The sequence below is a fragment of the Psittacula echo genome, assembly GCF_963264785.1.
Source record: "Psittacula echo genome assembly, chromosome: 3".
Taxonomy (NCBI): Eukaryota; Metazoa; Chordata; class Aves; order Psittaciformes; family Psittacidae; genus Psittacula; species Psittacula echo.
Genome location: NC_137736.1, coordinates 68383840 through 68389866, shown reverse-complemented (window position 1 = coordinate 68389866; position 6027 = coordinate 68383840).

The following is a 6027-nucleotide window of genomic DNA, read 5'->3' as shown; positions in this document are numbered from 1 at the left end:
GGTGAAGCACTGGAACAGATTTCCTAGGAAGCTGTGAATGCCCTATCCCTGGCAGTGTTCAAGGCCAGATTGCATCGGTCTAGTGGAAGGTGTCCCTGCCTGTGGCAGGGAGTTGGAACTACATGATCTTTTAAGGTCCCTTCCAACCCAAACGATTCTGTAATTCTATGTTTCAGTAGGGGGGCTACCAAATTTCTGTTGCTTTGCAGAAATAGAAACAACTTTTGGCCTGGAAAGAGGGAGCAGTTGACTGAGTAAAGCTTCAAGAAATTTCCCTGATACATGTCCTCTGTTCCTGCTCCTAGAGGTGTTATTATCTTTTTAATATCTTGAACCATCCTTGAACAAAGCATTTGAACAGCATTGGCAACAGGTACGTTGCTGGTGATATGAGCAGATGAAACAAGAGGCCATGGCTTTCCCATCAACAGCATGACTAAATCGGTAATTTCTTATCTATATGCCACAATGAGTAAACCAGATTCAAATCAGAAAGAAAATGAGGCACAATTACAAGTAAATAAATTAAAACTTTCCGTTGAAAGTTCTTCTATCAATTAAGTATAGCTAAACATTGAACTTGAGCACCCCCACCCCCAAACCTGTAGCTCAGTCCCCTATTTAGTAAATTCATAGGAAGCTATGACAAATCCCCAGGTGTGATGACAAACAGATCCTTCATTAAGCTTCAGCATCTTTCTCTGATCCCAGTTTATCCTTCTCCATTCTGCTACCAATTCCATTCAAAATGATGCTTAAGATTCATAGCCTGAAAATAAATACTTTTTTTTTTTTTCATCATTTGTGGTTGACCCCAAATTTGGTTGGAAACAAAATCATGTTATATATGCATGTTTTGGTCAAAACGTTTGAAATCAGGGATGAAAATGGAAATAAATCCACTGTGGAAGAGATTTTGCTTTCTTGTATTGCTAACAACACACTGTTATTTTCCAGCTCAAACCCAAATCTTTTACAATAAATTTGATCTGTATTCCTTTTGCCTTTTCTCTAATTTTTAGCCAACTGCAAATTCTTGTCTTCAGATTTGGATATTCTTTCTTTAGTGGTTGAGCATTTTTCAAAGCAACTTTCTAGATCCTTCATTTAACTCCGAATACAGAGCTTCTGTTCTCATTTTTTATATCTGTCTTCAGGCATTTCCAAGTTGATTTAGTGTGGTCTCTACTTTTACCGCAACATTTAGTGTTTTTCATTACAGATGCTCTCTCCTTCATTTCCACTGATAGATAAGACCCCTGTTTATGTTCTACTTTGGATCACAATTTAGATGTTTCCCTATAACTTTATAAATGCTTACATATATATAGATTTCAACATATTGCTTTCATGTAGCTTTCATAAAAAAGGCTGAGTGCTAGGTCAGTGGAGTGTCCTGAGAATGTATCAATATACACAGGCTGTAGATCCAGTAGTTCTTACTTTCAAAGTACGCTTTAACTTTAGGAAGTTTTTACATAAATTCTTGATGGAAAATATGTGTCCCAGAAAGAAAAGAAAAAAAAAAAAGGAAAGAAATCTTGATGTCAGGGAACTAAATAGTAGCCAGTGTTCCCTGAGTGTCTGATGTCTGTCGTTTGAGTGCTTAACCACAAATCTTTAATTTAGTCCTACTAAGAGAACTCATTAATATTAGATGAATTTCATTCTTTACATGAGTTATAGAATAATAAAACTAGGAATAATTTGCAGTGGATAATTTACTTTTAAAGTTCATTTGACAAATTTCACTTCTTTTTCAGTATGTGGAATACCAACTAGTGCTTATAGGTCTCTGATAAGGACATAGGGTAAGAAAGGACGTCCTGGGTAATGGGGAGCAGCTACAACCTCCTGGGTGACAACTCTCTGCTGTTGCTGGCAGCCATCTCATATAATTCCTTTTAGGAACGTATCCAGTTTGATCTTAAAAGTAGTCTAGCTGCTCTCTTACTTCTCTGGAAATTAGAAACCTTCTTTTAATTTTCCAGTCTAATCTTACTCAAGACTACCTTTTTTTTTTTTTTTTTTTTTAAATCATTCTTGGATGAACTCCTCTTTTTCAGCTTTGCAAGCTCTTTGTCTTCTCTAGTGTATACTTGTTTCTCAGCATCTGGTTTGCTAAATTAAGCAAGCCTCATCTAAATCTTCTTTCTATTCGCCAGACCATCCTAGGAACTCTTTCTCCATCTATTCAGATTTCTTACTTTTATTATGATTTGACTTAATTCAGCAGTTTTTTCTAACTTCAGAGACCAATCACAAGCAGTTGATAAGTGTTTAATAATCAACGTTCACTGCTGATTTTTCTCAAGTATTGTTTCTATTCATAATCTTTCTCTAAGCCTTTCTTTTTATGTAGCTTACCTAAAATCTATTGATTTTACAGAATTCAATGGGCTGAATCCAACTCATAATAAAAGGATAGAAAATGACCTATTGTTTTCTCTTCTGGAGATATAATACTTGCAGAATTACTAGACAAGTAAAATAAGGCAATTTTAGAACCATTTAATGATTTTTTGTCTGGGTCATACATATCTTGCCCAAGGTTATTCCTGTAGAAATCATCTTGGTTTTTTACAAATTTATGATGGGTGATGATTTAAAATATATACAGTCTACCCTTTGTGTCTAGCCTGTCCTATTTCTGTTAAACCTTTGTTTCAATCTTTCTGCATGTTCTTCCTGTTACCTGCTGTAAAATTGCTAGGCAGCAATGGCTGGATGAATTATTGCTGACTGATTTCAATAGTATGTTGGTTTTGCTTATAAAATTAACTTCTTTCCCCTGTTACTTGCGTGTTTAGCTACTCTATAATTAGCTGTTTCCTTTTCCCAAGTATTGCTACTTGATTTCAAGTTGAGTGAGTGCAGCACCTTGCAATAAATGAAAAGCTGCCAAGAGGAAATGTGGTTTCTAGTGGTGATCTTGTCATCAGTAGATCACAGACCAAGACATGGTTTGCATTTGGCGTAAAGGGCCAGAGGGCAGGAGAAGGATTTGGCACTGATCTGCAAACATATGAAGTAAAGACCTAACTAAGAAAGAAATTGAGGCCGAAGGCAGTTGTGCATTTCTCTTCCGTGCAACACTTCTTGGGTGTCTGACTTGTTATTGGTGTTGTCCTTGTTCTTTCTCCGTATGTTTGCTATAGTTGCTTGATGAACCAAATTATATTTTATATATTTTATCAAAAAGGCACAGGCGAGAAGATAATTAGCTCTGGTTTTCCTGTGTAATCCAGCAAACAAGGTACCACATAGCACCAGTGATCAAAAAAAGGTTTTGATGAAGGGAAGAAGCGATTTTAAGAAAACTGTTTTGCAAGTAAATGCAGAAGGTCAGACTCTGCAGGTGAGAAAATTGTAGCTTTTCCCTGCTGAAAGCAGAGGGAGAGCTGATCCTCCTATCATGGCTTGGGAAATACTGCTGTGCTGGAGCGTGCCTCCGTAGTTGGCCGGTGTACAGAGAGCTCCCCCTCCTGTTTCATTCTACATCTAAGTGCTTGCAGATCTCACACCTCTAACTCACAAATTTCTGATGTCTTTCGTTTATTCTGCAGTATGATATACCAGCGCAGAGAACACTTTTCAGTGCCAGTGGATTTCCACAAGCTTAAGTTGTAAGCCCAACCTAAGAGGGTGGGGAGGAGGGAATGCTGCCCAAAACTGTCGGGTACTATTCCACATACAACCATAGTTTCCCCACATTTGACTTTGGGTTTATAGCGTTAACTTTTCTTTTTCTGTTTTGTAACTGTAAGATGAGGACCATTAAATTTCATCCTGTGAGGAATCTCATAAAAAAAAAAGTTGACAATTTTATTTTTCAGGTAAAAAAAAAAAAAAAAAAAAAAAAAAAGTAATTCTTGGATGACCAGATTTAAGAAATTTCCCCAGCTCAGATTCAAGAAGGAACTCCATGGAACCCCATGGAAAAGCAATCTGTGTCGAGGAGGAGCAAGCTGTGACTATGAGGGAAAGTGCATTAAAAGGGATTTGATACATGCTGTTGGAAATTTTCTGTGGTTACCATGTCCACAATATAGAAACTGAATTGCGTGAGACACAGGTAATGATAGAGAATGACATATATTTTGTGGAAAACTGCTCAATTTTGTAAACAAAAATAAAATGTATCCACAGCCACCTAAGACATAGAGATGATCTTTGCTGCAGACTTTATTTCAAGAATGAGCAATAATATTTTTCATGAGGCTTAATACTGATATTGTATAGGCTCTTAATTCACAATATGGAGAACCACAGTTGGTGATGTACATCCTTTGTAATGGCTTGATTTCAGTGGGTACCTCACAGCAAATGAACAACTTCAAGAAGCCTGAAAGGTTGCTAAAGGAGAAGAATTCCTATCAATCATATCAGTAATTTTTCATTTCCTTCAAGCAAAAGAAGATTCTGGAAATAACCTGCTAGTAAAGAGAAGTGATGAAAGAAACAGACACTTGCTTTTGTAGAACATTGTTCACTTTTGTGTAAGAAATGAGGGTTATGCAGTTTGAATGTCAATAGGAGGAATATCAAGATTAAATATCTCCAAGCATATGTAACACTCACATTACTTGTGGTAAGACAACATAAGAATTTGCAAAATTTTGAAGTGCTTCATCCAACAGAAAATAATTTTACATCTCTTTGTGACGGAAAAAAAACCCATCAGAAAATAAAAAAAAATAGCGTCTGCAGAGGTACCAGTGCTTATGATGGTTTTATTTGTGCAGGCAGAATAAAGCTCCAACCATTAGTTAATACAATATTTAGACATTGTCCTTTAAAGCTAAAAGTTAGATTGCTATAAAAAAGTATTCTCTATCATTTGATAGGACATTTCACCATTTCTCCTTTCTTCACTTTTGTATTTTACTTTCTGGTGTCCGTTTACCTTTTCCTTTTATTCACAAAGATCCCTTTGCCTGCTTTTCGCTGCTTTCCTGCTCTTTTGCATCTTCCCTCCAGGTTTGACTTCTGAATTAAATACTTCTATTCTGTTGTCTCACAGTAAACACATTTATCAAAAGAAAATTGACATGAGGCAGGAGGAAGGAGGCTACAGTCATATAATCTTCCCTCTCTGTGGAAGGTACTGAAGAAAGTGCATAAGAATGAATTTCCAAGAAGTATAACTAGGGTTAGTGATGTTCTGGATTGTCTGATGTTTTATTTCTCAAGCATTCTTGCAAACCTTTTTTCCCTGATGAAGTTCTTCTGGAAAACAACTCAATTAGTTCCTCACTCCGAATACAAAGACAAGCTTTTCTCAGTGAATCCATGTAAAAAAAGGAAGCAGTCAAGGGTTTTGATTTTTTTTTTTTATATATATTTAATTTACAAACAGGCTCTGCTTTTCCTGTTCACCCCTGCTGTACTGCCTTTCATAGCCTTGCAAGAGATTGAGGCAACCTTTGGAAAGTTGTGGGAACGGATGGGTTGTAAAACAAGTTCTGGTGACACGAGAACTCAGCAAATCGTCAACTGAGAGCTGAGATTGGGCGCCTGTGAACCAGCACCGATGTCTGGAAGGAAGCAGGGCCTCAGGAAGGATATGGTGATGCTGGGGCTTGCAAAGCACATTATGTCTAGAACTGCAATTGAGACATTTCATTACTTTAAGATTGTGTTTCGGTTTTGTCTGTAAAAAGAAAAGATTATCCTTGCTTTAGAACTGATACTTCAGGCTTGAAAGTCCATGTGTGTTTCTGACTCCATTGCTGTCAAGTAAGTATGATGCCAGTGCCTCCCAGGTGCTGGGGACCCTAAAGTTTCAGACTCTTATGAATGAAAGATCTGCTTTAAAACAACCCTATTTAAAGATAGTTTCACTAGTGAATCTCACAGAAAAAAAAGGTGATCGCATCCCCTGAATTGTCTGGCTTTTAGGTATGTTTCCTAGAGGAAGTGCTAGCACATGAACTACTACCTCCTTTTATGTAGTTCACCTTTTTTCCTAGAACTGCAGCCTATCCACAGGCACCGCCGGCTCATACACAAAAAGGAGTGTTTCTG